An 18,067-nucleotide genomic window follows, 5' to 3' on the forward strand; every position below is an offset into this window, starting at 1 on the left:
CAGATTCTGGGAAATATTTCTGAACCACTCAGGCAACTTCAGCCACTTTGATAGCACTAGCCAAGGAGTAGCACAAACTTTTCACTTCCTGTTGGAAACTAATTAACTGTGATCTAGTGGTTTGTACTCAGCTCTGTTCCTCTCAGGTTCTCATGCATTAAGCTGTTGTGGTCAATGGTATGTCTGCCTCATTCTGTAGGCAAAGCCCATCTTCATGTATAGCTCTTGCTTAGGGAGACTACAGACCACTCATCCCTTCTGGCAGCCCAGTCTAGAGTAAAATTTCCTCAGCCTCAACTGTAACAATCCACTGCAGTGTTCTGTTTTTGGACTTTGAGGAACTAGATTTCAATTCTTGACTATAAAGCAAGGGACAAATTGGCAGCATTAATGCCAACCGTCTACTTCTATTTAATGTGATTTAAGTGTTTATTAAGTTATGTTGAATTTTAAATGCTTGCAATAATTTCTTGACCTGTCTTTGCTTCTGATTCTGGGCCTGGAGTTTGATACACCTGGGTTCAAGCCCCATTTCCTCCACTTAACTGCATGTCTTTGGGTACTATACATTCATGGCTTCCTCTTCAGTAGGATTTGCACAGAGATCTTAAGAATGAGTAAAAAGATCACAAACACTGAATTTGAGGTGAGAATTTGAATGGGTCATACAGAAGAGACAGAGTTGTGTAATAGAGATATATATATATTCCTCTTCTGTAAAATGAGAACTGTAACAATTCCTACCTCAGAAATTTTTTAATGAAAATTAAATAAGCTAGTATATGTAAAATTTCCACAACCTTGTCTGGCATTATCATAATAAGACCCTAACAGATATTAGTCTTTATTATTATAATGTTCCATACCCAGGGAGACATAGGAGAACCTCAAGCATGGAGTCTGAAGGTAGGAGCAGAATCCGAGCATGCTAGACTTTTTTTAAAAAAATACTGAGGTGTCATTTCCCACTATGAGGTGAGAGAGATATTCTATGATCAAGACCCTCCTCCACTGGCTCTTTCCTCGTCCTCTCCATTCTAAAGTTCTGTGTCCTCAACTCATCTCAACAGTGCTCAGTTCCCTTTCCAATCCACTGTCAGGCTTCATTGCTTCCTAATTCCTTGTTCTGGAATTTCCCCCTTAAGTATGTTGTAATATGATCATAATAATGACAGTGGTAAGATGATGGATCAAAATTTTCAGAAATTCAGCACTCCCGCCTCCAAGAATTTCACTCAGAAATTTCTGTCAAGATTACGAAATACAAAGATTCTTTTGGATCCCAGAAATTAAAGCTGCAGTGGTTTGTTCTTGTTGTTTTTTTTTTTTTTTTTTTTTTTTTGGTTTGCTTTTTTTTTTTTTTTTTTTTTTTTTTTGCTGTTTTTTAGGGCAACACCCTCAGCATATGGAATTTCCCAGGCTAGGCGTCAAATCGGAGCTACAGCCACTGGCCTACACCACAGCCACAGCAATGCCAAATCCAAGCCGCTTCTGCGACCTACACCACAGCTCATGGCAATGCCAGATCCTTAACCCACTGAGCAAGGTCAGGGATCAAACCTGCCTCCCCATGGACACTAGTAGGATTCGTTTCTACTGCGCCACAATGGGAACTCCCTAAAGATGCACTTTTATCCACTCTTTATTTTTGATTGGTTTGTCCTCTCATTTTAAGATTTACACCATTAAATAATATTATATAAAGAAGGGAAAAACATGTGAGGTTTGGAAAATAGGTTTTTTCCCAAAAAAAGAGAAAGGCTATTAAAATACAAGTAAAAACATGCAAGGACTCATTCTTCTTGTCAAAATGCCTTTGTTGAATACTTACTACGTACTAGTCAGTCAGATAGGACACAAAGACAGATAAGACATGGTCTTCACATGGGAATGTGAGCTATTTTTTAAAAACGAATGAGTTTATCTGAGAAAGTGTAGAAATTTTAAAAATTCTCCTTTATTTATTTTAAGACTTAGTAATATTTTATTTGCACTAAACATAAGAGGGGATGCATAATTGTTTTACTGGTTGGACCCCAACCTGAGAGTCTTAATTGAGTTCTGCCTGGTGGAGGTATCCAAGCCAGAGAGGCGGAGGGCAGCTGAGGCTGAGATGAGGAAAGTCGTCACAAAGGAAGAGAGTGGCACTTGCGATGTCTTAAATGACAAATACAAGTTTGTCTGTTAGTGATGGGAAAGGGGAACGGAAGGGACTTTTAAGCAGAAAATGCAGGTGCTGCGAATTTGGAAGTATGAAAGAAGGAACTACAATAATTCAGTGTTACTAAAGTACATAACATGTGGAAGAGGTGAGGAGGCATCAGCCAAGTCACCAAGGGGATTCCCTGTGCTCTGCTGAGACCCAGGTTGTTCTGTAAAGGGAATGCTGTGTCTGTGGTTGAACAAAGAGCAGCTTCAACTCCCAAGGAGGTCCAGGGAGATTTGGGGATTTAGGCTTCCTGTGCAGGCTCAGGACCAGGGCTCCTCTGCATCATCTCACTCTCCCAGGCAGTACGCCTGGTCGTTTGAAGGAGGGTATTACTGGGGCAAACAGGTAAAATCATAACTAGCCAAGGTGATTCACAAAGGACATTATTTTATCCGTTGCTATGAACTCATCTCCCCACAGAGAGAAATTCGGATTTGCTTAGAATCAGATTGGTAGCCAGTCTCTCCTGCCATAAAGCAATTCCCCAAATATCTCTATTTTCAGATCTTTTTTTTCCTGTGAAAATGTTTTTTTGCCTACCTAGTGTGCCTGTCCTACTCCAAACCTAAAATTAATAATAGCTAGAGCATTTCTTGAGCATTTCTTTCTCAGGATCACACAGTTAGCTCTTCGAGAAATTTTTAATTTGCTTCTTATTGAGCTGTGTTAGCAATTGTGCTTCTTATTGTTTCAAATCTTAGTGTCTCAGTGAACAGTCACTGAGTCATGGCCTTACTATAGATAACCATATCATGAATTTCAACACAGCTCTTATTCTAAGTGTTTGGGTAAAAGGCCAAGACTAAATCTTGTTCAATTCAACTACATTTTTTTTTTTTAAAGAAAAAAGGAAGAGGCATTTGAATTTCAGAGAATCAACCAGAAATTGAGTTGTGAAATATGAACCATTCCCTAGCCTTTATCCCATAGGCTATAGAAAATACTTACACTGACTCAATCCTTAGGAATAAGGACATAATTTTTGTTACTCTTGTCTTATAACTAGGACACTAAAGAATAAAGTGGCAGTAATTATGGTAAGCCCATTAAAATATACATAACAACTATTAAGTGTGTTAAATGAGACTTCTGTTCATTTTTCTCCTTGCCCTATCATTTGTGCTACATGACTCTTTTTTTCTTCTGCCTTTATCACCTAAAAATTTCCATCCTGTCTTTACATGTTGGCAGGGTGACTGTTTTTGTTGGTTTGCTTGTTTGCTTTTTGGTAAGCCTCTGGGCATGCTCTCCCATCTCATCCTAGTCACCTCATTCTGGCTCTCCTTCCCTGCCCCAGCTGTCTTCCTTGGTCTTTCTTGGACCATTTGACCCACCCAATTACTAATTCTTTTGCCTATCTCACTTTTCTCCCTATCACCACTTTATTCTGTGATTCATGTAGCAGATTTTCTTTTATGTTAAAGTCATCTATTTCTTCTTGTTGTGTAGATCATTTCTCCATTCTTATGGTAGGTAAATTTATTCACTCAAATATTGATTGGATATCTGTTTTTGGATAAGTTCTCTACTGGATATTGAAGAAATACAGCAACAAAGAAGCTAGAGATAGAATTCACTGATGAAGAAAGAGCTGAGGTAGTTATAAGAGACTCAGCTAAAATGGAATACATTTTATACCATGAAAAGGATAGTAGGCTTAATATTTTGGGGAGGCACTGTAGTATTTTAAAAGGAAATGTTAGAAGAGGCAAACTATTATATATAGGATGGATAAAACAAGTCCTCTATATAGCACAGGGATCTATAATCAATATCCTGTGATAAGGAGTTCCTCTTATGGCTCGGCAGAAATGAATCTGACTAGTATCCATGAGGACGCAGGTTTTATCCCTGGCCTCACTCATGGGTTAGGGATCCGGCATTGCCATGAGTTGTGTAGGTCACAGACTTGGCTTGCATCCCACATTGCTGTGGCTGTGACATAGGCCAGTGGCTATAGCTCTGATCTGACCTCTAGCCTGGGAACTTCCATATGCTGCAGGTGCTGCCCTTAAAAAAGGACAGAAATAAAATATCCTGTGATAAACCGTAATAGAAAAGAACATGATTAAGAATATACATATACATATACATACATACATATATATATATATAACTGAATCACTTTGCTGCACAGAAGAAATTAACACAACATTGTAAATCAACTATACTTCAATAATTTTTTTTTTTTTTTTTTTTTTTGTCTGTTTAGGGCCGCACGCACAGCATGTGGAGGTTCCCAGGCTGGGGATCATTGAATCAGAGCTGTAGCCGCCGGCCTACACCACAGCCACAGCAACACAGGATCCAAGCTGTGTATTCAACCTACACTACAGCTCATGGCAATGCTGGATCCTTAACCCAATGAGCAAGGCCAGGGATTGAACTCAAATTCTAATGGATACTAGTCAGGTCCGTTAACAACGAGGCCAAAACAGGAATCTTATACTTCAATAATTTTTTTTTTTAATAAACTTAATCATGTGGGGTTTTTTTGTTTTTGCTTTTTTGCTGTGATTTTTTTTTTTTTCTTTGCTTTTTAGGGCCATACCTGTGGCATATGGGAGTTCCCAGGATAGGGGTCAAATTGGAGCTATAACTGCTGGACCATACCACAGCCACAGCAATGCAGGATCTGAGCCATGTCTGCGTCTGTGACCTACACTACAGCTCATGGCAACACCAGATCCTTAATCCACTGAGTGAGGCCAGGGATCAAACCCACATCCTCATGTATACTAGTCAGCCTTGTAACCCACTGAGCCACAACAGGAACTCCCCCATGTGGATTTTAAGAGATAGTTTCTCCTATATTTGTTTGTGGGAGTCTATCCATTCAAAGACACATTTGGAAGAGAATAAATTCTGAGCATTTCAAGGGCAAAGCCCATGAGTTCATCTTCTTGTTACCAATATCCTATACCCTCGTCAACAAATAGGGTCTTAATATGTATGTTGTTATCATTGCTCTTTGTTTATTAAAACAAAGTAGAAGAGCATTGTATGTTAGGAAAGTAAATGAATGGTGCTATGTCTACTACCTTATTGCCTGGAGAGAAATTGGGGGCCATCTTACATGGAGAGGAACACAAGTGGAGCCCAGAAGTCCCCATGAGTTGAGGAGATAAAGCTGGAGTCCAGGAAGGCCAATCCAGCAAAAGCTACTAATGCAAAGTACCAGAGAGTAGAGAGCTGCACACAGAGAGAGCTTCAGAAGTGTGTAGAACATCTCATGTCTTCTGATTAGTGTATCTGTAGGGAGAAACTATTTAGGACAAGAGAAAGAAAAAATCAGTTAACTGATATAATCTTTATTCCTTTTGAGTTAATTTTTGTGTGGGGTGTAAGACAGTGGTTTAGTTTCATTCTTTTTATGTGGTGGTTCAGGCTTCCTAACGCCATTTATTGAAGAGACTATCCTTTCTCCATTATGTATTCTTTGCTCCTTTGTCGTAATTGGTGTCCATTAATTGCTCTGAATTCTGGCCCATTGTTTTATGTGACTGTTTTTGTATCAGTTCCACACTGCTTTGATTACTGTAGCTCTATAGCACAGTGTGAAATTGGGAAGCATGATATCTCCAGCTTTGTTCTTTATTTCTTTTCTTTTTTTTGGCCACACCCATGGCATGCAGAAGTTCCTTTGCCAGGTATCAAATCTACACCACAGCAGTGACCTGAGCCACAGTAATGACAATGCCAGATCCCTAACCTGCTGCACCAGGGAACTCCATCCAGCCTTGTTCTTTCTCAAGACTTTTGGTTATTTGTGATATTTTGAGGTTCCACACAAATTTTCAGATTGTTTCAGCTCTGTGAAATGTACCACTGGAAATTTGATAGGATTCCATTGAATCTGTAGATTTCTTTTGGTAGTATGGACATTTTAACAAATTAATTTCTCTAATCCATGAACTCAGGATATCTTTCCATTTAAATTTCTTCAGTTTCTTTTGTCAGTGTCTTATAGTTTACCATGTACAGATCTTTCCCCACTTCAGTTAAATTTATTCCTAAGTATTTTATTCTTTGTGATGTGATTATAAATTAATTGTTCTCTTAATTTCTCTGATATTTATTAGTGTATGGAAATGCCACAGATTTCTGTATATTGACTTTGTATCCTGTGAATTTACTGAATTCATTCATTAATTCTTATAGCTTTTTGGTGGAGACTTTAGGATTTCTACATACTGTTTCATATATAAATAATGTCATTTTTACTTCTTCCCTTCCATTTGCATGTGTTTTATTTCTTTTTCTTCCCCAACTGGCTAGGAATTCCTTTTTTTTTTTCTTTTATTTTCTTTTTACAGCTACATCTGTGGCATATAGAAGTTCCTGGGCTATGCTCTGAATTGGAGTTGCAGGTGCCACAGCTACAGCAACACTGGACTGGAGCCACATCTGCAACCTAAGCCACAGCTTTAGGCAATGCCAGATCCTTAGCCCTCTGAGCAAGGCCAGGGATTAAACCCTCATCCTCATGGACGCTATGTTGGGTCCTTAAACTGCTAAGTCACAATGGGAACTCCAGTAATTCTAATACTATGTTGAGTAAAAGTGATGATAATGGGTATCTTTGTCTCATGCCTGATCTTAGAAGGAAAGCTTTCAGTAGTTCATGATTATGATGTTAATTGCGTGACTGTTACATAAGGCCTTTATTATATTGAGGTATATTCCATCTTTACTCACTTTGTTGATAGTTTTTATCACAAATGGACATTGAATTTTAAAAGCTTTTTCTGCATTAAGATAATAATGATTTCTTAAGGCTTCATTTTATTAATATGGTATATTATGTTGATTAATTCGTGAATGTTGAAAGGTTCTTACAGCTGTAGAATCAATCCTACCTGCTTGTGGTGCATGATCCTTTTAATATACTGCTGGACTCAGTTTGCTAACGTTTTGTTGAGGATTTTTGCATATGTTCACCAAGGATATTGGTCTGAAATTTTCTTTTTTTGTGGTGTCCCTGTCTGGTTTTGATGTCAGGGTGATGATGATTTCATAAAATGTATTTGGAAGGTTTTGCTCCTCTTCAATTTTTTGGAAGAGATTGAGAAGGATAGGCATTGTATCTTTGAATCTATTGTAGAATTCACCAGTGAAGCTGAGAAAATAAATCTTTGTTATTTAGGCCATCCAAAGTATGGTACTACTTTATTATGGCATCTTTAGTTAACTAATACAGGTATAGAATCCTATTAGAATGCCTAAAATTAAGGAATGCAATTTGGAGTGAAGCTGGATGCTTATGAAGAGTAGGAAATTTGAGGAGGTGTTGGACTAAAGAATGAATTAAGGAGTTGAACAAAAAAGAAAGAACACAAGAACTGTCAGATAACTTTCAGGGCTCTCCTGAAGTTGGCTAAGAATAATTTATAAGTCATTGGTATGGTCAAGAGATTTTTTTTTTTTGGTTAAAAAATAAAGTTCCACCATGAAACACTTGATAAACTGTAAAACTCTCATTTTTTTCTGTGTCTCCTACCTCTTTTTTTGTAGTCCTATTAGATGTCCATATTTTATACTAACACATGACTTAGTAAAGGAATGTTAGTTTACTTTAGCCAAAGTGTGTCAAGGCTCACTTGTAATATCAGGGAAAAGGGAGCATCAGGAAGCTCTGAACTTCTGCAGGGAAGACATAAGCAGGGGAAGGGAAGGAGGGGCGGTAAAAGCAGGGGAAAGTTAATACTTATTGAACAGTTATTGACATGAAAACATTATCAGTATTTTACCGTGGGGAAAACAGAGGTATGGAAAGGTTGGGTAACTTTTGCATAATCACAGAAGTATATAGCCAGCATTCAAATTCAGGTCTAATATTACGATCTGTGCCCTTTTCACTACTCTCCATTGACTGGTAAGTTAAAGAGCAACAGGAAAGAGAAAATAGGAGAAGCTTCAAGTCTAATGTGCTGGGGTTGACAACTTAGGCCTGAAGATTAGTTTCAAGGTGTGGCTACTCACACATTTGCTAGACTGGAGTAGAGGTGAGCTAACTGGAAAAGAGTTGATAAAGACCCATACCTTTGTGCATCTGATATAGCACTGGTAATCTATGTGGATATTTCAGGACAGAGGAGAGGAGTGGGAAGGAGGAGTGTTTAATACAGAGAGAGAGGAGATAGAGAGTGAAAGGCAGCTGTTGCTTCAAACTAGACAAAATAATTCATACCAGCAAAGAATCTATGTTCTTTCTCCCCATCAGACTTTAGGGAAAACCAAAAAAAAAAAAAAGACCTTAAGGGTAATAATGTCATATTTTGAAAGTTTCTTCTGTAAATAAATTTGTAACACATAAGGCAAATGTTTCATTGCAGTTTGTGTGAAAAAGTGCTTAAGATGAAACAGTGCAAAGAAGGTATATTTTATAAGTCCATCTGATATTTTGACTTATGAAAGAGTCATTTGTTCTTGCATTCTGACCTCTGATCCTGACCACAGTCATGATTATAACTCTGCAATGAGAAATACTAACTGCAACATCAATCAAGTAAGCTCAGGTACCTCTTGCTTGGTATTAAGGAAAGAACATTTACCATCCCATCTGACAAACCTGCTGCTCCATGTATCATGCAGAATGGGGATGTCCTTATTTCCATTAAACTCTGTGGGTGACAAGGATATATCTTAGGGCATCTGAGGGAACAACACTCTATGTAATATGTGTTTTCAGATCTCCTGGATCCCTCAAAAGGCCCCACTGTTACTGAGTTCCCAAACACGGATGTCATAAAACTTAAGGTATTCAAGAAAAAATGAAAATACTATGACTCATAATGTCTATGCTGCTTGAGTTACTTAAACTTTGGTCTATTTATGCTAATAAAAAAAAATCCCTGAAAATCCATTTGCATAGCATGCACCCACAATTCTTTAAAATAGAGAAAAACTGTCTAACAGTTGCTATACATAGGTACTGTATTGTTTAATTATTTAGACGACTGCTATTTAATTGCAATTCAAATGGATCATCTTCTAAAAGTTCAATTTATAAGATAGAAAGGGACTTTTAGTTTAATGAGGTCCCAAAATAAAATTTATTCAATTACCCTGATAAGTGTCTTATCTAATTAGCTGAGTATCTGGCGCTGACACATGAAGAAGAATAGCTATTGTTGTATGCTTCAATTTTTTTTATAATCATTAAGTGCTCACTTATGTGCCAGGTAATTTATATATGTTACCTCATTTTATTCTAACCATATGGACTAGGTAGTATTATCACCATTTTAAAAGATGAAGAAATGAAGTCCAGGGAGCTAAGTTACTTCTTCACATGACCAATAAATGATAGACCTACGACTTGTATCTACAACTGAAAACAGCTCAAATCAAAACTCAAACATAAATCTGGCATAGTTCCTGCTTTACATATCTTTTTACAGTAACTATTTAATATAATAATAATAAACATGAATTAAGTATTGTCATGTATCAAGAATGGAATTGAAATTAATTTAATCTTTACAACAATTTCATGACATGGATGCTACACTTGACAAATGAGACAACTGAGGCAGAGGGGTCTTATTAGTCAGTGATGGAGACAGACCTGAACCCAGGTCTGACTCATTTCCCTTAACCACTTTCCTACCTTTTTAGTCTCAGCTTGTCTATTTTTGAACCCACCCATGTAGCTATGGCTTCCCTGAGCTTTTATCAGAGTAAACTAGATATGGGATTATTTTAAAACTTCCTCTAGCCAGCTTTTACTGGATTTTGCATGGCATAGCCAGGAGTAAGATATACTTAACTAAGAATCCAACATCCTAGTATATTCCCTATAGTGCCTCTTGCTCCTCCCCTATAACCAGGACCTCAAACAAATCTCATAATATAGTACTTCCCATTGTGGTGCAGTGGAAACAAATCTGACTAGTATCCATGAGGATGCAGGTTTGATCCCTGGCCTCGCTCAGTGGGTCAGAGTCTGGTGCTGCTGTGAGCTGTGGTGTAGGCTGCAGACGCAGCTCGGATCCCGCATTGCTATGGCTGTGGAGTAGGCCAGCAGGTGTAGCTCCAATTCGACCCTTAGCCTGGGAACTTCCACATGCCTCAAAGTGGGGCACTTAAAAAAGAAAAAAAAAAAAAAAAAAAAAAAGAAAGAAAAAAGAAAAAAAGACATCTCATAAAATATGCCAATGTAGCCTACTTAGACCAGTTGTACAAATCAGTGGTTAAGACCAAGGTTCTGAAACCTCTCTTGCAGTTGTGTATAAAATTATTATAATAAAACACACAAAGTGTTCAAATCAAGACCTGAAATACAGTAAGGACACAATATGTGTTAGATATTATCATTTTAATTCCATCCTATTCCCAAGACGGAGAGATGTCAAAGGGCAGAAATCTGGACAGGGACACTAATGATGTAGCCATCTGGATCTAGCACCCCATGATGTTCTCCATGATCTGAGGTGTGGGGTTAGCGTACCGTCCTTTATTCTAGGAAGGGAAATGAGTGCAGACTGAAGAAATCATTGCTTAGAGCTCAGAGAAGCTGGGAAACACAGAGAAGTGACTTAGAATCAGTGACTGCAGCCAGTAGAATCCCAGGAGGTATATGAGGTCACGCTGCCCTAAGACAGGCATTCTCAGACCCTTTGGGCAACAATGGCATCAAGGAAAGGAGGCAACAGAAACGTACTTTCCTGGGACTCCTCAGGTAGCATATTTGCTCTGAGGTGATGGGTTCTCCATTGTGACAGAAAAATTATTAGTAGTACCTTTTCTTTTCTTTTTTGTCTTTTGTCCTTTTATTTTTAGGGCCACACCTGCGGCATATGGAGTTTCCCAGGCCAGGGGTCCAATCAGAGCTGTTGCTGCTAGCCTACGCCAGAGCCACAGCAACGCCAGATCCATGCCACGTCTGCAACCTACACCACAGCTCACGGCAACGTCGGATCACTAACCCACTGAGGGAGACCAGGGATCGAACCCGCAACCTCATAGTTCCTAGTTGGATTCGTTTCCACTGTGCCACAATGGGAACTCCAGTAGTGCCTTGTCTGATGACTCTTCTCTCTTGTTCCTGCCTCAGTTATACCATTCTCCTTTTCCTGATGGTCCGGCCAAGTACATGGCCTGGGGTAGACTGCATTCTCTTATCTTATTAGCTATCTTGGGCTCAGGAAGAGGAAAAGTTCTCCCAGCCATGAAAAACCAGTGACCCATCTCAGGGCTGCAAGAGAAGACCGAACTTGTAATGGTAAAAACTAACTTCGATGACAGTCTTTTCTTTTTCCTAAAGATATCAGTTTCTACCATATTAGCCAGCTCTCCACATTCTAACTAAACATGTCAGACAGACCTAGTGTCCAGCTCCTACCAACCTAAGAAAACAGACAGGTTTAAAAAAATAAAATTATGGCTCACTCCCTGAAACTGGGCACAACCCAAGTAGTGTTAGTGTAGCTAAGCTGAGATCTAATCAGAGCACAGAAACTCCAATTCTGGCCTTTAGTCCTTTGAGTATTAGTAGCCATTACTCTCAGAAACTAGATGTTCAGGCACTTCCAGAAAATTTCCAGTTACAAAGTCTGATATGAAGCATTAGGAAACTTGGTGCTCCCAGACACTGTGGAAGATATTCAAAAGAACAATCTATACACTTTACATGTCAGTTTATAGCACGCTTCATCTCCTACTATCTCTGAAAATGACAGCTTGATTATAATGTAATTATCTTTTGTCGTAGCTAGTGCATAATTTTATTTCCAGATGGGTTTATGTTGCTTATATTTAAACTCATTACTGGAAAAGTGGTCATGGAGCAAAATATAAATAAATAACCTAAAGGCAGACCATCATAAATTCCTTTAAAGAGGAGAATCTTATAAGGTGAGGACCCCAGGGGAAGCACTTCCATCTGTCTTATGTCACACATATCTCACTGCTTGAAAGATAAATATCTCTGTCTTAAGAGGACAGAGGCGGTTCTGAGTCAGTGGAGATGTTTCTATGGAAATGAAAAAAATATGCAAATGCTGCCATAAAGAGTATGCTAGCCTTCCTGCAACAGATAATTTGTCCTGGGGAGAGACCACATTACACAGAGAGGAGACACAAATTAGCCAGCGTCAAGGGCCATTGAAAAGCATGCAGCTAAGACACTATGTTACGTAGATGGAGAGAGAAAATATTCACAATCATCCCACAAATAATATTCTTCATGCTTTTGAAGGAATGCTTTATTTCCTATTCTGCTGCCACAAAGCCTTTGGTAGACTGACTCCTGTTGAATCCCATTTTTGCTGAAAGTGAAAGTGTCTATAAATTGTATGCTCTGAAACATTCTATAATTTGATTTATCATGTAAAAATGTTAAGATTCTAAAGTTAGGCAGCCCTCATGCCACTGTCCAATCACATGGCCTTCAAAGGATACTTAATAGGTTCACTCATTTGCCACACAACTCTTAAGCCATGTACCAGGCATTGTAATAATAAAAAAAAAAAAATTGTTTCGAGAATTGGATATCCACATGCAAAAGAATGGAACTGAAGCCTTACCTTACATAAGATACAAATGTTCACTCAAGATGGATTAAAGACATAAATATAAGACCTGCAGCCATAAAATTCCTAGAAGAAAATGTAAAGGAGAAACTTCATGTTATTGGTATTGGCAATGATTTCTTGGATATGATAACAGAAGCACAGACAACAAAAGCAGAAATGAACAAATGGGACTGCATCAAACTAAAAAGTTTCTGCATAACAATGGAAACAATCCAAATGAAAAGGCAGCTATGGAATGGGAGAAGATACCTGCAAACCACATACATGACAAAGAGTTAATACCCAAAATATGTAAGGAACTCTGACAACTCAATAGCTAAACAGAGACAAACTGATTTAAAATCTGATTAAAAGCAGGTAAAGGACCTGCATAGACATTTCTCCACATAATTAATAATATAAAAGGCCAAAGGTGCTCAACATCACTAACCATCAGGGAAATGCAAATCCAAACTACAACGAGATCTCACCTTATGCCTGTTAGGATGACTATTATGAAAAAATAAAAGATAAATGTTGGCAAGGATGTGGAGAAAAGAGAACCCTGGTCCAAAGTTGGAACGGTCACTATGGAAAACAGTATTGAGATTCCTCAAAAAAAAAAAAAAAACCTTAAAAATAGAACTATCATGTGATCTAGCAATTCCACCTCTGGGTATTTATCCAAAGGAACTAAAATCAGGATTTTGAAGAGATACTTACACTTTCATGTTCACTGCAGCATTATTCATAGTAGCCAAGACATAAAAACAACATAATTGTCAATCTATGGATGAGTGAATAAAGAAAATGTCATATATATACACAATGGAGTATTATTCAGCCTTAAGAGAAGGAAATTCTACTTTCATGACAACATGAATGGACATGGAGGCCATTATGCTAAACGAAATAAGCCAGACACAAAAAGACAAACACAATATAACTCACTCATAGGTAGAATTTAAAATATTCAAACTCACAGAAGTGGAGAATAGAATGGTGACTTCCAGGGAGTAGAAGGAGGAAGAAAATGAGGAGGAGATGGTCACAGATTAGAAAATTTCAATTACACAAAACAAGTTCTGGATATCTAATACACAGTGCCTATAGTATAATAATACTCTATTGTGTACTTACAACTTTTATAAGGAGGTAGATACTACATTTACTACATTAAGTGTTCTTACCACAAAAATTTAAGTAATTAATAATAAAGGGGCAGGAGGAAACTTTAGGAGGTGATGGATTTGTCTATGGTCATGATGGGGATGCTGCTTTCGTGTGTGTTTATCCTCAAACTTAATGAGATCCATAAATTAAATATGTACAGCTTTTTACATGTCAATCATACCTCTACAGAGTGACTTTAAAAATAATTAATACAAAATATTTGTGTTCCACTAGATGATATAATTTAATTTATAGAGTCTAAATGGTGTAAAGATTTGAGACTGGAAGTTTTTCAATACAGTATCAGAAGTGTCAGTTCACTTCTGTTCTTCAATCAATTGTACTATATTTGCAACTGTCCCATTTCTAGCTACCACTACACAAAAAGTAATCTTTTTTCTGGCGTAACCCTTGCGTTCTATTTATTATAGGTTCTTAGAAATGTTCTTTGGCACCTGAAAATAGACTAGACAAACCCAATGCTGGCTAACAAATTACAAGCATCAGCTCAACTTACATCAGCTAATATTACTGCTGGTATTTACATGAGGGACCTGGCCTCTAAGCCAAGGGTGAGGAAAAATATTATATTCAGAAGGATCATTTGAGTTAAAACTCAAGACGGCCAGGATTGTCATCCTTATACCCAATGAACTAAGACGGACTGGGATTAGTTACTCTGACACAGATCACACTGAAAGGAAGCAATCTCATCTGACAATATGTTTTTAAAAAATCCGTATAAGATAAAGAGGATTCATCTTCAGCAAGTAAGAAAATCCAGCAATAAAAGGCATATGCTATATAAATTAGAAGCAAATATAGGTGGAACATTTCTTGACATAAGTTACAGCAATATTTTTTTGGATCTCTCTCCTAAAACAAAGGAAATAAAAGCAATAATAAACAAATAGGACCTAATTAAACTTAAAAGCTTTTGCACTGCAAAGGAAATCACTGACAAAATTAAAACACAACCTACAGAAGAGGAGAAAACATTTGCAAACATGACAAATAAGGGATTACTATCCATCATATATAAAGAGTGTATAAAGAGTTTATACAACTCAATATAAAAAAAACACAAAACCCAAAAACACTTGATTGAAAGATGGGTAGAAGGCCTGAATAGACATTTCTCTAAAGAGGAAAGACAGATTGCCAACAGGCATATGAAAAGATGTTCAACATTGTTAATATTAGAGAAATGCAAATCAAAAGAACAATGAGATATCACACCACACGTGTCAGAATAGCTAGCATCAAAACAAACACAAATAATAAATGTTGGTGAGGACATGGAGAAAAGGGAACCCCTGTACACTGTCAGTGGGAATGTAAATTGGTACACCTGCTATGGAAAACAGTACAGAGTTTTTAAAAAAAAAAACTAAAAATAGAACTACCATATGACTCAACAATTCCGCTCCTGAGTATACATCCAAAAGAACCCCCAAAACACTAATTCAAAAAGGTACATGCAACCCCAATGTTTGCAGAAGAATTTCTTACAATTGGTAAGATATGGAAACAATCTAAATGTCTGTCAATAGATGAATGGATAAAGAAGATGTCGTATATACATATATGTACAATGAAATAATACTCAGGCACAAAAAAGAATAAAATTTTGCCATTTTCAATAACATGGGTGGACTTGAAGGATATTAAGCGAAGTGAAATAAGCCAGAGAGATAAAGATAAAAACTGTATGATATCACTTATATGTGGAATCTAAAAAATAAAGCAAACTAGTGGATATAACAACAAAGAAACAGATTCGCAGATATAGAGAACAATCTAGTGGTTACTGTTAGGGAGAAGGAAGGGGGGAGGGGCAATATTTGGGATAAAGATTAAGAGTTACAAACTACTATGTCTAAAATAAATAAGCTATAAGGATATATTATATGACCCAGGGAATATAGACAGTATTTTATAGTTACAAATGGAATATAACCTTTAAAAACTGTGAATTACTAATGTTACACACCTGAACTTATATAATATTATATGCCAACTATACATCAATAAAAAAATTTAATTAGAAATACAGTAAACCTTTGGATGGTAGGCTTCATGTTCTTAAAATAAAAGCATCCTTGCCTAGAAGCTATGGACACTAGTCTATGTCACACTGAATATCATTATTTCATCTGTCTCAGGCTGTTCCAAGTCAGATAAATGACAGCATCCTCCCTTCACGTTGCTGCCTTAGATAATGGACTAATACAAGGCTTTACAAAGCCTTAAGGGGTACTGAACACTCTGTTCTCCCAAAAGATAGGAAGAATTAAAGGGTAGAATGTTTTAAGAGCTTTCTGAAATATCCTGCATCCTGGTTTCCTAGCTGTCTGTCGGGTGACAATCTCCTTCACATGGTGCATAGTTTTCTAGGGCTGCCATAACAAAGTGCCACAAACTGAGTAGCTTACAAAATCAGAAATTTCTTTCCGACTGTATGGAAGCTAGAAGTCTAAAATCAAGGTCTCAAGATATCTTGCTCCTTCTGAGACTCTTCCTTGCTTATTTCCTTCCTAGTTTCTGGTGGTGGCCATTGATTGCTGGAATTCCTTTGCTTGCAAGTGCACCACTCTGACCTCTGCCTCTGTCAACAATAGCATTCTTCTTGTGTGTTTCTGCCCTGACATGGCATTCTCCTCACCTTATAAGGATACAAGTCATACTGGATTCGGGCTCACTCTAATTACATCCTCCTAATTATACCTGCAAAACCCTATTTCTAAATAAGATAATGTACACAGGCACCAGGGGTTAGGACTTTAATATATCTTTTGGTAGGGGGCAGGGGACACAATTCAACTCATTACACATGGGGAATAAGGAGACCTTGGGCTGTTCCATTCTCAGTTACAATAGAAAACAACAAAAATAGGAGATGCTGTGCAGTTTTCATTTTATATGTTATGAACATTTTGCAAGATTGCTACTTAGTAATATTTCTGCTAAGGACTAGAGGAGATCCACTTCACCGTGCTGCAAGTGAGAAAGAAAAAGTTATTAACTTTATATTATCACTGTTGACCATTTTGTGTATAAAAGGAAGTCACCCACCCCAGGTGGGTGATATAAGCATGTGAGTTCCAAAGGGCTGAATCAGAGTTCCTGTCATGGTTCAGCAGTTAATGAACCCAACTAGCATCCATGAAGACACAGGTATGATCCCTGGCCTCGTTCAGTGGGTTAAGAATCCGGCATTGCCATGAGCTGTGGTATAGGTCGCAGACATGGCTCAGATCCTGCATTGCTTTGGCTCTGGTGTAGACCGGGGGCTACAGCTCCAACTGGACCCCTATCCTGGGAACCTCCATGTGCCATGGGTGCAGCCCTAAAAAGACAAAAAAGAATACCAAAAAAAAAAAAAAAAAAAACCCGCAAAGGGCTGGACTATGGTAGATCTTCTTTTTCCTCTTGAAAGAGGAAAGATCTTTGCTGTGCAGATTATTGAAGCAAAAAATACCTCAACAGCAAAGGCTTGAGAAACCAGCATATAGCATCTGATTTTTTTCAATTTAATGGTGTTTTGTGTAGAAAATAAATAGGAGCATATCAAATATTATTGTTCTATTGGCTGACTCTTGAAGTGCTGATTTTACTCACTCCTTTATACATAAATAAAATTAATTACTATAAGGCTTAGGAAAAAGAGGGTCTTTCTTGATCTTTAGCCAAGAGTTTCCCTAAACTGAATAAAAAGGTACAGAATACATTATGTGAGAGAATGTACTCAAGGAACTACCACATATTCCTTTTTGACTATACCTCAGAGTATGCAGGGAAATGGTGGGCAACAGTATTTCCTAAGCTTTTGCAAAACAGGACTGTAGGAAACCAATCAAATGCAATGCTCACAGAACCACTCTAATTTTGAATTTCAAATACTTTAGGGGTAAAAGAACATGACAGTGAACAACACTACAAGGAGGAGATGTCACAAAGTGCCCTCATGTGAAGCAACTCCACTCTTTCCACTTAACCCAGCTATGATTTCAAAGGAACCAAATAACAACACCTTTATTTCAGGGCACTGACTTCTCAAGCCATTTGACTCCAGCTTTTACATTTCAGCTTTCAAATATGTATACTTTAGATGCTGAAATAGTGAAGAATAGCCAGACATAAGAAGCCTAAGAAAGGGCTTTTAAAT

General features: G+C 37.6%; 1 protein-coding gene across 3 annotated transcripts in view; it reads right to left on the reverse strand.

Annotated features, from left to right (window-relative positions):
- CD96 (CD96 molecule) overlaps positions 1–18,067 on the reverse strand; it is a 283,642-nt gene that overhangs the window by 170,517 nt on the left and 95,058 nt on the right. For 2 of the 3 annotated variants that reach the window (XM_084986926.1, XM_084986928.1), the window contains one exon: positions 12,739–12,810. The exons of the other annotated variant lie outside the window; for it this stretch is intronic. The gene's annotated coding sequence lies outside the window, so the exon portion shown is untranslated. The remainder of the gene's footprint in view (positions 1–12,738; positions 12,811–18,067) is intronic. 3 annotated transcript variants of the gene reach the window in all.

The sequence above is a fragment of the Sus scrofa genome, chromosome 13 (genome assembly GCF_054392235.1).
Source record: "Sus scrofa isolate SSC_HxYL_T2T_F1_AM1 chromosome 13, Sscrofa_HxYL_maternal_Yorkshire_Landrace_v2.0, whole genome shotgun sequence".
In the NCBI taxonomy this organism is placed as follows: Eukaryota; Metazoa; Chordata; class Mammalia; order Artiodactyla; family Suidae; genus Sus; species Sus scrofa.